Raw genomic sequence first — 18,260 nt, forward strand, 5'->3', positions numbered from 1 at the left:
ACAAGCTCAAAACGCTTGTAGATCTGCTATTTTTTCTGCTTTTGAATTGGAACCCTGATTTATTTTTCCGCTGTTTTTGAATTGAAAACCTGAAAAGTAACATTTTTATTTAATTTCGAATGCATTTAGTTATACTTAAGTTAACTTAATATAAATACACTGGACATAAAAAAAAGGCAATATCATTTTAATACTAGTCATTAAGCTACTAATATAGACTTAAGTAATTAATGCGGGTCATGTGTGTTTGGAATTGTAACAGCTGAAATCAATAATATATCAGTATTCTGATATTAACCTGCGGGCCTCATTAAGTGAAGGTGGGGGCCGCATGTGGCCCCCGGGCCGCCAGTTGCCCATGGTTTAGATGATATTCAAATGCTGAAGGGAGATTGTAGTTTGTTATGTATCTCAGTAGTGGAAAGATGGTTCTTAACAAATTACTGGATGTGTTGCACCACAATTTAGACTGTTTAAGAAAAAGTGTAATCTTCACCAGCGGATGATTGCATTTTTAAGGCAGATGAGGGTCACACATGGCTCTAATCTTCTACAAAGATTCATTAAATGTGGCTCAATTAAATTCTAGAACTGTTGCATGTTTTTGAAAAGGGATTAATCAAAATGATGTATAACTTTCAATACCGTACACATCTAACAAAGGTAACAGTTGACTGTACTTAATCAGGTTAATGTAATCATTTGGAAATGTGTGTATAGATACCACTTGTGTCCAATGTGCCATGTGCATTTTATAGGAGTTTCTAAGAAAGTTTCTTATGCTGCAAGCCTGCAGCCACAAAACGGCCTCGGATCTTAATATGTAGGTCTGTGAAACTGCATTAAAGCTGAGCAACCTTTGAGGAAATAAGTGACAAATGGGAAATGTGATGATTTGAAGGTGCTTATGGTACAGAACTGTACATAAATAAGCCTATAAAGCAGGTAATAGAAAAAGATACTGTGGAATGGTCAGAGCTGTTAACTTTCATTGTTGTGGTATGCAGCACATTACAAGAACAATGTATTGCCCTTTGAAACATATACTGTCTGTGCATTAATACAAGGGATTCTTATCCTGCTATAAAAAGAAATGTGTGTGTGTGAGTGTGTCTGTGTGCGTGTGTGTGTGTGTATACAGTGTACAGTATGTGTTAGCCCAATATCTTCTTGGGAGAGAAGCCAGTAGATGGCAAACAAGTTGTCAGATTGATAATTTAAAAAAAAAAAAGTAGTAGTTTAGCAATAGTACTGTGAATCAATACCCGCCAGCAAACCCCCAGGGTTATATCTGGTTCCCTTTTTGCTAATTGAATTATATACTGTAAGTCAGTTTCAGCTAATTAATTCAACCTTAGATCTCTTCAATTATCCCCTTGTAAGCCTTAATTAGAGTAAATGGGATTTAAGAAAATCTACTCCTTTTAAAATAGTCAATATGCAAGAAGAGCAATAATTAGTGAGAAAATGGAGACCATTCCCAGCTGACATGAAAATAGCGGACGAGTTCTTCAGGCAATACATTATGTGGGGTGAACAATGACAATAACGTTGGGGAATCACACTGCAACAGAAGGTCAACCACTGGATGAAGTACAGCATTGCTTACCTTGGGTTGTAAGCGGGGAACATAGAACCTGGGGAACATAGAACCCGCAAGGTCAGTTGTGTGGCAATGGCTTCATACCACAACCACAAGTGATCCTTTTGGTTTTCCTAAAGTCAGGCACATTGTGGGAAAAGATTGAGCGTGTTTGGGTAAAGATATTCCTGCAGTAAAAGCTACAACCTTATGAAACAGGTTTAAAATATATATTATTATTATGTTTTTCAAAAACAGCATGGTCTCTTTAACATGTTACCTAAATGAACATGTCACTGGTGGCCAAAAATAATTAAATGGTTAATTACTGTTAATAACGTGTGAAGTTATGGATTATGAATGGAAATACATTTATCTGAAGGACGTTAGAAGTCTTGTGCTAAAATGAATGGAATCCAATGGTATGCTTTGGAAAATAGTGAACAGCAAGGTATACCGTGTGATGTATTCAGTGTGCTAAACATGCATGCCAGACCACCGGTATGGTAATTAAATTTACTAGAGGTCACATGTAGAGTTCGGGCCGCTACTCAGCCCTCACACCAACGTCGCACCGCCGACCCGAGAAATATGTCTGAGTCATAGTGTCGGGGCTTTGTCAGAGTACCTGTTGTACCCGTCTGTCTGTGTCCCTTTTGTGCCCATATATGGGGATCTCTGTATCTGTCTGTCTACCTGTCCCTTTTATGCCCAAATATGAAGATACCTGATATCATTAGTATGCCCATATATGGACATATCAGTCGGATCGGTGGTTCTGGACAACCACATATGCGAACAACTCGGCGGCGGGCACCGCGCTCCCTCAAGTCCTTGCCAATACGCGCGCCGAGTTTGAAGTTGGCCGGTCCCATATACCGGCCATGTACACTGCATAGCAGTCGGATATGTGGCTCTGGACAACCGGATCTCCATATCCCTATATATGAGCATAGCGGGTATGTCTGAGACTCAGACATACCCGCACGAGTGTGACATGCCTATATATGGGCGTGTCGGGTTTGTTTATGGTTATGTCTGAGTCATAGTGACATGCCTATACATGGGTGTATCGTTTTTTTTTATGGTTATGTCTGAGTCAGAGTGACGTGGCTGTGGTCCTGCCTATGTGTGGGCATATGGGGTTTGTTTATGGTTATGTCTGAGTCAGAGTGGCTGTGGTCCTGTCTATGTGTGGGCATATGGGGTTTGTTTATGGTTATACGGTGTATACACTATCTGAGTCAGAGTGACGTCAGAGGCCTTAAGCCAATTTTAACATAGTAAGATGACCATCACTACTACTTATCTTCTCTCCATGCTTTACTGTACACCTCTCTGTGCTATAATGAAGCACATAGTTAAAAACATCTCATGTCACTTCCTCTCTGGAAAGAAATAACCCTCAACCAATTACTGCAGCTTTGGTTGAGTTCTCAGTTAGTCCACTTTCATTCTGACCTTGCTAATGACTACCTTGCCAAGACATTTGAACCTCCATACAATCTGTCTTTTCATGAAAGGATAGAAACTCCTCTAAACCATGAAATAGATCCAGTTGTACTCAACAATGAACAAAAATTGTCTTCACAGTGCACAAAAACAGATAAAAAGTAATATAATGGATGATGCATATCAGTTATATAAATAATAAAATAACTGGGAAAAAATGACTTAATTTGAAACAGTTATTTTGGTGAAGGAGTGGGCAACTGTACATTGGACAACAAAGATAAACCAACACATCTCTACCAGTGTGTTTGCATGCGCGCGCGCGTGCATGCGTGCGTCCGTGTGTGCGTGTACACAGTATACAGTAAATATCAATGTTATTACTTTTCTCTTAAGAGTGCACCTGAGAGTAGAGAAAAATAAACAGATCATATGAAAATGGCATCTCTTATTACGGTCGCCCTGAGAGCTGATTTTATTTTCTCTCAGAGGACATGTCCATTGTGTGTGAAAGCCAACCGCGAAGGAGAGAACTCACACTGAGGTTTTCAAAGACATCAGTGCCCTCGAACCACGCGGAGCACATGATATAGAGCAGAGCTGTCATCCTCGGCAAGACTGCTCTCATTAGTCAGGCTGTATTTATCCATCCATGCCCAGGAAGTCTGCGTTTATCAAGCCTTTTTATCGATGGCCAGTGCGGTCATTACTAGGAACAGACAATATTTCCTGTGCAGTCATAATTAAGTCATAGTGCTGCAGTAATACATCAGTAAGGTTATAGTTTGACTGACAATAGCTGAAGGCACCCGTAAGCGCTTGGTCTAATGTGCATAGTGCACGCTGCTTCTATTTTTTATCGTCATAGCTAAATCTCAAAGCACCTCCACCAACTTGCATAAATTATTAGATTACACTATACAATTCCGAGTTACATTTCGAGTCCATTCTCAGAATGACATTTCATTTTACCGTGTACTAGATTCCCTTTTCCTTTCTTTATGGTTCCTGGAATACTGTGCGTTTACACAATTTATGCAAACCCGGTCAATGCATTTACCATAAACTTCACCATTCTGAACACATTAGAAAAGGGGTGGGCAACTTTGATGATGGAGAGGGCCACTATATTTCCACACTCACTCCAGAGGGCCACATGGCCGCAAAAGTAGCAAAAATAGCCGATCTACAAGCTCAAAACGCGTCGCAGTGCGACACGTTTTGAGCTTGTAGATCTGCCATTTTTGCCATTTTTGCATTGGAATCCTGAAAAGTAACATTTTTATTTAATTTCAAATGCATTTAGTTATACTTATGTTAACTTTATGAACTTAAATACAAATACATTGGACATAAAAAAGACAATTTTAATACTAGTCATTCAGCTACTAATATAGACTGAAGTAATTAAAGTGGGTCATGTTTGCAATTGGAACAGCTGACATTAATAATATATCAGTAATCCGGTATTAACCTGCGGGCCGCATTAAGTGAAGGTGGGGGCCGCATGTGGCCCCCGGGCCGTCAGTCGCCCATGTATGCGATTAGAATGATGTCATCTTGTGTGCTCACTCAGTCATTGTTTTTTTTTCCAACCTCAGGGGTTAGGATCAGAGTTATGACAATCTTAGCGGGTAGGGCGAATTAAGGTCCATCACGGGGGGCACTAAGAGCTCAGCATTTTAAATTAATTTAGTCTACTCTGCAATGCTGTCACAGTGGTGTATCTTTACCGCAAAGCTGGTGGCAGTTAAAGAACAAGACTAAAAGCCCTGCTAGCGGGCACTAGAGGCAGCGCTGGCTCTTTATATATTTTTTGGGTGGGGCGTTTTATGCTTCATTTCGATTTGGACAGTGTAGAGAAACAGGACATTTAGTGCAGAGACAATGCAAGACATGATGAGAGTCGGATTCAAACTTGTGTTCTCACGATTCATTAGGAGCATGTAGTTAGTGCACTAACTGGCTGGACATGTTGGCATAATGCTGGCACTAGTATCAAGGACATGGGACACCAAAGTCATTAGGGTTCATCCTCCAGGGAGGATGAAGGTGCACATAAAATGCCATGGCAATCCAGCCAGTAGATTTAGGTACCAGTTTTTGGCGTTGGATGGATGGATGGATCTATGGATGTATGGATGGATCCATTATACTGTACTGGTTGCATGTGAGACACCGTCGCACAATTAACCCATTAAGACCTGAAGCCAATTCTATACAGTAAATGTCTTCGAAATCCCAACAGTATTCTGAAAAACGTATGTTTCTATAACAGTGGTGTTCAAACTTTTTCATGTCAAGGACCCCCAAAATTATATGCATTTGGCCCCCATCTCAAAATATGTTGTTCCAGGGGGTCCCAGAAGCAAAGATTTGAGTTAAAAATGTTCGCTTTAAAAAAATATATATATATATTCAAAGATTTGCACACCTTTTCACGATTTTTCAAAAATGGCAGATCTACAAGCTCGTAGCCAAAGTGTAAAATAATGCTCTTTAGCTCGAATTAAAGAATGACCACAGGTTTATAGAGTTATAGAAACATTTCTGGTATATTACAGTGTTTTTTTTTGTGTGTGTGATACATTTTCAGAATCTATCCATGTGATTTTGCTCTCTCCTTTGCTCTTAATTAGAATGTATAAACACAACATGGGCCACAAGCCACCAAGTCGACTGAGACCCTCTTCAATTTGTGGCATGTGCAACATATAAATGCTGCCGTTGGTGGAGACAATAAAGAGAAAAGACAGTTAAATCTCTATTCCTCCCTTGGTGGAAGAAAATAACCCTGTTTTATAGGCTGTGCCACAAAGCAGAAAATTAGTTCCTGAAAAAGTCATTAGCAACTTGCTTGCTTTATAGGGAGACATGGCCTCTTGTGCCCAATAAGATGCTCTTTTCGGTGTAGAATCTTTTCCTCGCGACACACTTAAACACAGGACCAAGAGTCTGGGTGGTATGTACTTACAGACACTAATATACAGTGAATTAATCTGTACTGTATCACCCTACTATCTTAGCATTCAGCTGCATTCAACAGACCAAATAAAATGTATGCTGTCATTTCAACAAGCATACACTGGATGATTATATTGCCAAGTTAATATCAAGTAAGTCATTGATGGTAAATTAGATATAGTAAGCAGTAAACTACATCTTTCTCTTTGCCACATACTAAGTAGCTTATGTTCTAAATCTCAAAGAAAGGAAGAAAGGAAGCTGCTTGTCAAAATATGTCAGTATAAAGTGATAAAGCTATTGAGAAACTGTCCTTAAAGGTTTAACTATACAGTCATGCACATGCTCAATTGTGGGTGTGTTTCATTTAGGGCGTTTTTCTGTGCCGGCATGACGTTTACTGGCACACAGTCAACACCTAAATGAAACCTACAATTCATGTTATTGTTCAGTTGTGTTGGTGGCCAAAATGACTGCTGTGAAAATCATCGACATGTGCAAAAGAATAATTTATAGGGGTGTGCCGAGGGGTTGTATTATTATTATTGCAAAAAAAGATATATATTTTTTCAAAACAATATATATTTTTTCCAAAACGATACATATCGCGTATCGCAATATATTGCGGGACGATATATCGGCACACCCCTAATAATTTATAATTATCATATAACTATTATTACATTACAACAAGGGAAGCAGACTTGCAAAGGCTGTTGTCTAATATATACAATGTTTGAGGAAAAATAACAAACATGGAGTTTTCTTGAGATTAAACCTCTGAGCCGTGTATACAGGAGAAGGAGAAATGATAGCAGCGTATATCCAGGATAAACCCACACTGCTCCACTGAATACAGTGGGGGGTTTTTTTTCTTTCTTTTTCTTTCACATATCGAGGAGAGATCATAAACAGCATCAGAGAGTCGGCAGGTAGGGGAAGAAGTGTACTGTGTTAAGGCGCGACACCCCATCGCCCTCGAGTGACGCGCTGATCTTCATTTCCCTGCTCACTGTAGCACATCTCATCTCATCACGCCTTTCCAGGTGCAGCGCCTTTTGAGCGTTCCCTGGGTGTCAGCCGGGCCCGGCTTCTAGAGGACACGCTAACAAGGGTACGTGGAGGGTATGTGTGGTGGTAATGCTCAGAACGCACTGGGGGGACATGCATCAACATGGGACCTGCTAAACTTAACCCATTAAGACCGGGGACGCGTCTGTGTGTCATTTTTAGATTTCTTTGGCTATTCAAAAATAGCAGATCTACAAGCTCGTAGCGCGGCACCGAGTGCCGCGCTACGAGCTTGTAGATCTGCTATTTATCTTTTTAAAATCGCGAAAATGTACGCGAATCTTTCAATATATATTTTTAAAAGCAAACATTTTTAACTCAAATCTTTGCTTCGGGGGGGGTCACTGAAACAAAATATATAATTATATTAGTGGTTCTAAAACCTTTTCATGTCAAGTAGTTGGCCACGTAGCCCCAGCTAAAAATAAATTGTTCCAGGGACCCCCAGAAGCAAAGATTTGAGTTACAAATGTTCGCTTTAAAAATATATATATTCAAAGATTTTCCCAAATGTTCATGAATTTTCTAAAATAGCAGATATACAAGTTGAACTTGTATATCTGCTATTTTTGAATAGCCAAAGTATAAAAGAATGGTTAAAGTGGTTGCTTTCCCGGTCTCAATGGGTTAAGATAAACCCATGTGGCTCAGCCTCAGCCCCATCGACACCAATGCCGCTCCAACGTATCCATCGGTATCGTCACACAGTCAGACTACATGGCATGACGTGGAAAGTAATTGCCTGCATGGCTTCACTGAAAAGGCTAATTTAAAAAGCCACCGGCTTCTTTGACACAGTTGAAACGGTGTTATGTTTTCCCCTCATCTGCTTGATGAACAAGCAGCATAGCCTACTGGTGAACACTAGCAGACGCTACAAAACAAGGAGTGCATTATTTGGCTGTGCACCACTAGTCATCATTAAAACGTAATTGGGCATATGCAGAACAACCTTGTGAACCTCTGTAATCAGTCTTCTGGGGGAACTCCTCATTGGGGTCGTTAAGTTAGGATTCTTGCCACAACAATAATTGAGTCTAATTCACTGTAATGGTGCATGTTGTATAGTCAACATGCCCAACATGCATTTACAAACAGCAACACAAGTGATGCCATTATATAACATTAGACAAAACACATATGCCTAATAGTCCTGATTCTATACTAAGACAAGTTACTGTTGCAGATTGAACTAAACAAAGCAGACACTGACATGAAGCTCAAAGCCTCTAACATGCAACAGTTGTTTTCTGAATTATTATTAATGTAATAAATAGTTGAACCTGTGTAGAAGGTAGAAGGGCTAGTCGGTGCTCAACAGGGACAACTTACATCAGAGAAAATAATAATACCTGGGCACTTCAGGAGAGACTACCCAAATAAAATATACTGGAGCACTCGACTGGTCTGTCTTATTGCTTTGCAGCGGTGACTAAATGTGCTATAATCACCTGCCTATCAGGTCGCCCCATATACAAATTATTCTGATGAAGTAGATCTAAAGGAGCATTAGTTCCGAAAGGTTTCTTGCCATTAAAGTGATTCAATGACCTTTTCCTTCCAAATTGTCCATGTATTTTCTTTAGACTTTATAAAGTACTTTTCCAAGGCACCTTCAATGTTTGTTCCTGCTAAATGACATTGTGTCTGCAGAAACTAAACTGGCACTTAAAGCTTTTATTAAATGCCACAAAACCTCTCTTTATTAAACCTTAAACCTATTTCTATTCTTACACACATTAACTTATACTATCAGTATGTCCTCATGATTACTGTCTAGATTTATATACTGTATTGACCTTCTTTATGACATAGGATAAAGGATACATTTACTAATCTTTGTATATAATCTATTTAAATCTGTTAACTTAAAGCTACAATCCGTAAATCCTGCTGTCATTTGATGTATTACAATACGTTTCTTTATTCCAATTGCTTTTCTACAGTAGCAGGAAAGGCAAGGGGTACTCAAGTGAGTCAAACGTTTCAAAACAAAATATAACCATGTCTGGTGCTCTTGGAACTATGGGAATTAAGAGATATCTGAATAGGAAGTGTACTGTATATATACAACAGCAAGGGGAAAATGTGTATATTAAAAATGCCTTTAATGTAGATAAGACAGATGATTTAAAACACAGGTGGTCTTCATCAGAACATGTCCTGATGAAGTCTTCAATAAAGGCTTTAACATTTTTTGCCTTGCTGTTACAATTTCTTCAGTGTCTGGGACCTATTGAACACTTATGCTTTTCAACAGAAAGTTGATTGTGTTGTGTAGAAGAGAACAACATTGGACACACTGGGCATCAACCACTGAGTGCTGATGATACAGTTGTTTACATTTTGGAGACACACCCACCCAACAATCTGTAATCAGTCATTGTATAGTTTATTGTTATGTCATTAGACACACCCTGGACCGGTGGACGCGCACACGAAGCCAGCCTCTGTGTGTGTGTGTGTGTGTGTGTGTGTGTGTGTGTGTGTGTGTGTGTATTTAAGTGGCGCATGGTGTTGCACTCCTGTTTGTGTTTAATTAGTGTAACTGGTTGCATCTTTCTGTTGCATTTGCAATCAGCCGCAGCTGTTGAGGCCGTGCTCGGACGGACGGAGGGACAAACACACACGGTCAGTCAGTCCTTGGAGTGGTTGGCACCACTCAAAAACACAAATACTCAAGTAAAGTACAGGTACTCAAAAACGTACTTAAGTAAAGTACTCGAGTAAATGTACTTCGTTACAGTCCATCACTGGATGGACAACGGTTGAATAATACAGCTGTCAAGTTAATTGTGTACAGTACGCTAGGTAGGGCAATGTTATTTACAACACACTACAGTGCCTATGTGCAAGATACACAAGCAGAGTAGAGAAAAGGGTTTGGGAACTTACCCCACTCCATTTGACTGGTAGGTCTCACACCTTTCATGGCTCTCTGCTGCTATTGTGAGCTCTGTGGCAAAAGATAAGAAGAGAAAAGCCTGTTTTGAACCTCAGCACAAAACAGCTCTAATGGTCTTAGATCATGTTCCCTCTCAGACACACCATTAAGTGCTAAATGTTAGGAATTGCATTACTGCAGCTTCTAAGATTAAGAGTGATAAGGTAAAGCTGTTATTCCTATCCTCAGCGCTCACCAGCGCAGGACATGGCTTTCTGCTGATGAATAATTCACATAGCCAAATCATCAGCCACCAGAAGATAAAGGCTCTCCAACCACTCCTCAAGATTATTGATTTTGTATTCTATGTATGTTGGACTGAAGAGTGTCAAATAGGCACTGGAGGTGGAAACTGTAGAGAGAGTCATGAGCCCTTTCAATCACCTTTATTATAAATAAATATTCTTTCTGGAAATACTAAAAGCAAAATGACACTTTGGTAGAGGGTTGGGTTGTGTAGTTACCTAAGGTCTTTACTTAATATATGCACAGGCACAATTTACAGGTTGGTCAGTGTGTGGTTCTACATTAAATAATATCAAACAAACAATCACCATCAATACAGTATTTAGCGAACAAACAGTAACAAATTGGTCAACTATAAACCAATCATGCAACATACAGTGGTAGGTCAACTGTAATGTTATATAATTCAAACAAACCTAAGTAAACATCATTTTATACAACTTGACTCACTTGTGGTCACAGGCGCACACCCTTTGGAAAGCAATCATGAACTGAACTCACATACAAATTAAACAACACTGTGCTGACATCAATCAATTAAACACTCTTCAGCAGTGACTAACCAACCACCAGGTGCTCGTTGGTGGGTGACTCATGGTGATTAGTCACTGCTCAAGTACTACTTGAGCCTTTTGCACACTTACCATGATGTAACTAGATACTTTTTCATAATATTTTGTTGGTTTTCATATAATGTTCTTATTTTGTTCATCTAATGTGCGATGAAAGCCCTGATTGTACTGATAAGACCCATTTATTGAATTTGTTAAAGTTCACCCTGCCACTGAAACTTCATAATGACAAAAACACTACACAAAACAACATATACACAATAGCCAGGTAGCATGCTAGGATAGTTTGGTGGGTGCACAGACTAAACTCCATTTAACAGCTTTTAGTATGTTGTTTCCTGTATTATTGTTCCTTTCACATTATGACAAATGATTTCACACAACACAGGGGAAGGTTAAAATTGTTCTTTATTTTTAAGTTGCAGGGAATGTTTTTTGCAAATGTTTGAATGTTGTTTTCTTTCTCTTACCACAGTGCTTCCTGGTTCTGGGCAGTGACAAAGGACCCGAGCATAGCTGCAAGCTGCCTTTTATAGTGCCTGTCTGTTTGTAGTGAGCATGCTCAGTCCATACCTGCTGCACCATACCAACTGTGGGTTTGAGTAAATTGGGTATTCTAATTACTATTATGAATTGTTATGATTGTGGGAAACCTTTGTAATGTGATGACACTTTAAATGTGTTAAATGTGAAGTGTAATGTCTTTGGACATAGATGAATTGACTGCTTTGAGGGTAAATTGAGGAGTCAATTTAAGATTGGTTCAATGGGAGGGGCTTAGCCTTTAAAAGAAGGGTGCCTGCCCCTACCCAGACAGTCAGTGAAGGGCTGCAGTAGAGAGCAGACCTAGTGCCAATAGGGCCAGTATTATATGATTTATTTTGTTTTCCCTGGGACTTTCTGAAAAAAGGTGAATAAATAAACACTTGCTTTTGCATCCACGGACTGAGTTTGCTTCCAGTGTTTTGGCATAATACCCACACTGGGACAGAGTATGACATTGTATTTCGGTGATCAAGAGTGCCCATATCAAAATCGAAACCGAAGTTTTATTAATCGCACAGCACTAACCACAACTCTAAAAGTATAATCCAAGAGACATGAGTTGTATGTGCAGTACTTCCTAAACACACACGTTCCAAAACGCACCTCCAATTGCACTTTCACTTCTGCCCGTAGGGGCCGCCACAAATGCGGAAAGTTGCACTGCATGTAGGGAAATGCTATTTACCCCCAGCTTCCTCACACCCTGTCAGCTACAACCCACGACTTACACAGCCCTGGCTAGGCAACCCAGCCTGGCAGAGATATGCTCTCCGTGGAGTGCCCTTTTCTAGTTTGTAAAATAGGCCTTGATCTCGCTCTCCCACAAACATTGGAAGCCAAATGTAGCCAATCCTGGTCTGCAGTGGAATCCTGCCTGACAGCAATGGTGTATCATCAGAATCGCAGAGAAAATTGTGTGCACATCCCACGCCTGCATTTTGGCCAGGTGCTGGACATCAAGGGAAGAATCAAGGAAAAGAAGAAGAAGGTCTGCACACTGTTCTCAAGCTCAAAAAAACTTACTTTTTTATTTATTCAATGTGTCGACCTTCTAGGTCTTCATTAGGCAAATATTATTTGCCAAAAAAAATACTTTTTTATTTATGCAACGTTTCGACCTTCTAGGTCTTCATCAGGCAAATAATATTTGCCAAATAAAACACGTTTTTATTTATGCAACGTTTCGACCTTCTAGATCTTCATCAGGCAAATGATATTTGCCCAAAAACATACTTTTTTATTTATGCAACGTTTCGACCTTCTAGGTCTTCATCAGGCAAATAATATTTGCCTGATGAAGACCTAGAAGGTCGAAACGTTGCATAAATAAAAAATCACACCCAGTGTGAAGAGAGTGGTGCCTTTGAAAGTGTAACTGGTTGCATCCTTGTGTTGCAATGAGCAACAATATATTGTCACGTGACACGTGACAATATTGTCACGTGTCACGTGAAGCTTGATCAATCATACGGACGGACATACGGACGGACATACGGACGGACGGACGGATGGACGGACATACTGACACACGGACAAAGTCAAATGTAGGAGTGGTTGGCACCACTCAAAAAGTATGTTTTTTGGAGCTTGAGAACAGTGTGCAGATCTTCTTTTCCTTGTATCATCAGAATCAACAATTGTCACATCACAGGTTTACAGGTGCTAAACAGTGGGTGAAATTTGTTTCTGTGCAAGCTCCATCGTTTTTATTATTTCTATAAAAAGAGAAGAATTAGAGCAATGGGAAGCAAGGGGAAGAGTGATAATAATAAAAAACTCAATTTATCTACATTACACATACTGTATATCTATCCGGTGCGGTAAGTACCTGAGGTTAGACATTTCTGCTGTGCACGATGTTGTGTATTTGGACCGTGAGAACAAAGCACAGATGAAAGACGAGAGACTGCTCCAGATAACAGTGGCAAGTAAAAGTCAGCAACATGATTTCTGGTTGGCGGACATCCAGGATGAATGTATCATCAAGAGTGGATCTACTAGAATAATGGGGAGCTGTGGAAATCACACAGGCCTGCATCCATATGGGTTCAATGACAATAGCTCTTCAGCGTCATTATCGCAATGGAACCAACAATGTCAGCACTCCTCCAGAAAAAGTGGGTACAGCCAGCCACCCATGACAACAGCCAGGCAAAGGCGCTGGTACACAAATCCAGCCAACCGTCCATAGTGCGACGTAGGTCAGCGCCGGGAGGTCCAGACAGCTGGGTTACACACAGATGACGGCCAGCTGTCAGAACCAGCGCTGACGATGGCAGTTCTCAGAGATGAGGACATATTAACCCATTGAGACCTGGAACGCACCTGTGTCACTTTTTCATTTGAGCTAAAAAGCATTATGTTACACTTTGGCTATTCAAAAATCGAGAAAATATGTGCAAATTAATATATTTATATTCTTTTAAAACTAACATTTTTAACTCAAATCTTTGCTTCTGGGGGTCCATGGAACAACAGATTTTGAGATGGGGGTCCGTGGCCAAATACATATCATTTTTGGGGTGCTTGACATGAAAAAGTTTGAGAACCACTGATATAGAAACATACGTTTTTCAGAAAACTGAAAAACTGTATGACGTGGGTGGTTCTCAACCACGTCCACGGTTGGGTCGAGGCCTTCCAACGCCCCCCAGATGGGCCAAAGTGGCGGCACTGGATAAGGATTGGGCTGGTGGAGCGTTTCAATTGGACCCTGGCCACCCAGCTCACCATCCTGACAAACCGATGACAGTGAGACTGCAGATCTCCACGCCGGTTCTGTATATACACAAAGAACCGGAGTACATGCAGGAGTCTATGCGGTGTACTTCAGTGCTTCTCCTAATTAGGAGAGAGTGCCAGACCCCATGTATGAGACAAGCTTCTCGAGCCAGAACTAAGCGGAGTGGTTGGACTCCATTACTTGTCCCTGTGTCCCTGCAACACCAGTGACCAGTGCCGAGCTGTCCTGTTACTGAGCAAAAAAACACAATAAAAGTCACTAAACCTGAGTCCACAAACTAGACAAAAACAATCGTTGTGGTCTACAAAACTTTGAGTTTCGCCCCCTACTGCACTGTGCTATATTATTTATGTGTATGTTTAAGGAATGGCTGGGTCCATTTGGTTCTGCACACTGCCAGAGCAAACAAATACGGTGGAGTGAGCCTTGCTTTGCTTTCACCCATTTTACACCAGCAGAGACAAGAAAGAAAAGAAGAAAGAAAGGAAAGAGGGACCAGAGGAAAACCTTTTTCTCATACTGCCCAAAGGTCGACCGTCGGGTACTTCTTGCTAAGGTACAGAAAATGCACGTCGGGTAGAGTGTAGTCCGCAGCCTTCGATGTTGCTTTATTGTTGTTATTATTCGCCATAGGGAATGTGTTGGGGAATTAATGTGTTATGTCATTTAATGTTATATCCTTCTTTAACCATGTAAAAAACCTTTCGATGCTGCACAAACTGGGCTTTAAAACAGCACCGTAAGTCACATTGTACCTACTGCTACTTTTTCCCACCACCTCCATATGATGCTAATGTTTAAAAAATAGCAATTACACACCTGCACCATATGAAGCTGGTGTGTAGTGTTCCAAATCACATGCATATATCTGCTTTCACAAAAATTTAGAAAAAAATTGGAATTGGACCTTTTTAACCCAATAAATGGGTTCTCTCTCCTGATTGAATGAAATTGGTGACCCACCTGAAAAAATATTTTCTGTTCACTAAAGAGATAATAGAGAGATGAGGAGACCGCTGTTACTGAACAAACTGATCGGCCCAGATGTTTGCAAGATTTGCCCCGGACGCACGCGCACACGCACGCACGCACGCAGACCCTATCCTTAACGGCTCGGCCCCTAGGAGCCACACTGTAAAAACTGGGATTTAAACCTCAATGTCTGTGAAATTAAAGAGGATCGTTTTTCATCATCGTTTCGCATTGTTGACATTTTGTGGAGAAAAACACAGATAGTCTTTTATCCCACACTATATATGATCTCCTCACATCAGGTACAAACAATTGTTTCACTTTAGCAATGTTTGAGTTGACATAATTATGATATAATGTTCAAATTGTTCATTAAAACAAGTACGCTCAGGTATCTGGTTTCTGATTTAACTGATTACGCTCTAATTTGTGAGTTTGCCATTAATGAGTTTTTTTTGCTTTTCATATTGCAGTTCAAATGCAGATAGACATTCCAACTCATAGCCACCCACAAGCTGAATATAACCTATTCTCTCTCTCTCACACACACACACACACACACACACACACACATACTTGTAAAGTTGTCTTCCTGTCCGATGATGACATTCCATCTCTATTTCTTGTGAGTCCACCTTATGTGGCTTTGTAGGCCAATCCGTGATCCACACTGTCTGCCACAAGCAGAGCCGGTGAAGGCACTGACTGGGGGTGGGGTACTGGCTTCATGTCTTCTTTGACGTTTCCTGGTCCGTCGATCACCTCGGTCCTCCACACACGCACGCACACACGCACGCACGCACACACGCAAGCACAAAATATCAATCTCTCAAACCACAGTATGTTACTGTGGAATGACAAGATTGTGTTTACATTTGATTTCTGTAGAAAATACACTTTCTGGACAATTGTTACCAAGGTGTTTAGTTCATCAGTCTTGCTACTGTCAAAGTGCTCTTTTGAGAAAAGCCATAGGTCAGTGCTGAGTGGATGCTAACCTTATGTTCATGAATATGCCAGAACAGTGGAGGCTGTCTGACATAAGCCCTGCTAATGGATGCTTTCAATGGGGATATTTTTGAAATAATTCAAACCTAACCTACAGTATACCCATATTTGAAAATCATACTCCATATTCACACAATCTATATTTTGCTCAACTCAATGTTGCGGCAGACAAGAAATCTCTTTTTTACCTGCTTCCTTATCGGCTAAATTACCTGTGCATCTGTTATGTGGAGATAGGCTCTTATCTGCATTGAATATGTTGGCACTTGGCAGGAAGCAGCATGATCTGGTAGGTGGTAGGCTCCAGCAGTGTGGCATATCTGACAGCTCCTCTTATACTTGCCTCAATAGGTCCAATTCCTCTTCTGCACAGCATGCCACACAATGCAAGTTGTACAGTATGTACCCCCCACCCCTTCTGTTGAGCACCCATTGTCTTTTGCCTTAAAATCATACTGTAGGAATAATGAGGTGGACTTACCACTAAATTAACGATGTATTTAAAAATGCATAGTGGAACAGCAAATTAGGTACAGTAGATTTGGACATAATACAAATCGGAAATGTACAGTTGTGTGTGACAAGTTGTCGTGTGACAATTCTTTCAGCCAAGGAGTCCTTTTGATTGAATAAAAGCCCAAGGGCCCTATTTTGCAGCACTATACAATTCGGGGATTTAGCAAGGGGCAAGTTGCTATCTTGCGACACCAGCCTTATCCCTAAAACACCTGTGCTACCCGTTACATTATGCATAGGTGTGGTTTGGGGCGTTACATTAATAAAACCAATCAGCCTGCCAGATGCCATTGCCTTTAAGAGCAGGCAGCACAAGCCGTTAAACCCAGCGCTATCTATACTCTGTCCCTCTCTGCCCATTGAAGACAAAGAGGCGGTCTGCGTCTGACGTTGATTGCCTTGGATTCAAAATAAGATTTGATACAGAGAATTATCACTCACACATTGCTGGTTATAGATAACTTTAAATTAAAGCAATCGCTTGTGTTCTGGATTAATTAAACTGAATGGTCTGTGTGGTTAAACAAATAGAATTACATTTTATTTGTCTTTGAAAAGCTTAACTGGCAACTGCTGATAAAAACAACTTATTGACACAAGGAATTAACTGTAACACTTTACAGTAAACTTAATTCAGAAGTGCCGCAGTGTTCAATGACTCTGCAGCCGCACCGAGGTACCGTACGCAATGTTGGACACATCCCGACGTTTAGATAATAAGGTCTAGCCTTTGATTGCCTCCGAATAAAATCATATTTAATACACATAAATATTACCCACATGTTACTGGCATCTAAACTTAATCATATTAACCAAATTATGTAAATGTATTTATATATATTTTTATAAACTTGTTAAATTGCTCTCTATTTTCATTGCTATAAAGTGTTTATTCAATAACAGGGGTCTCCCTGTCTCTCCAGCTCTTTTCATACACATGCACTGAGCGAGACGCCTCCGCTCAATGATTTGGGGCATGTGTCTCCAACCCTCTGCAAAGTGACACTTAATCAAAAGTTGAACCGTTTCTACTTGAGATGCCCAGAGTGCTCCGCCAACCAATGCTGGACGCATGTGTATCTTCTGGACATTATATTCACGCTCTGCCACTCAAAAATGGCTGTGGACACAGGCCCCTGACAGTTCACGAAATGGTTGTGTAACGGCGAGGCTGGCTGCCAATAGGGCCCTAGCTGCAGCCAACTCTCTATCCGAAGATGGCGGCGCCAACGTACAACTGCAGCTGTGTACCCTCGAGCATTTGCAGTCTTTAGGCCTTTTCTTTTTCTTCTTTCTTTTTCTTCTTACTTCTTTTAACTTCACACACATAGTTACAGCTGCACACACATAACAGGTAAACACTTCTACAAATCAGATCGACGATGGCTCTCCACTCAACAAAGTTTTACAGAACAGAACCTCTGCACGTCTTCACTGCAGGGGTGGCTCACTGGTGAAGTCAAAAGTGCCACCCAGACGCCGTCATAAAGAAACACCGGAGAGGATAAGGTACAGGAGCCAGACGTGCTGTAATCCTGGTACGGATGAGGAATCCCTTCCTGCCATCCCGCTTGCCAACATCCAATCGCTGAACAACAAGATTACCGAACTGCAGGTGCGGATGATGGTTCCGGTCCCCAAGCA

The sequence above is a fragment of the Gymnoscopelus microlampas genome (genome assembly GCF_963454915.1).
Source record: "Gymnoscopelus microlampas genome assembly, chromosome: 7".
In the NCBI taxonomy this organism is placed as follows: Eukaryota; Metazoa; Chordata; class Actinopteri; order Myctophiformes; family Myctophidae; genus Gymnoscopelus; species Gymnoscopelus microlampas.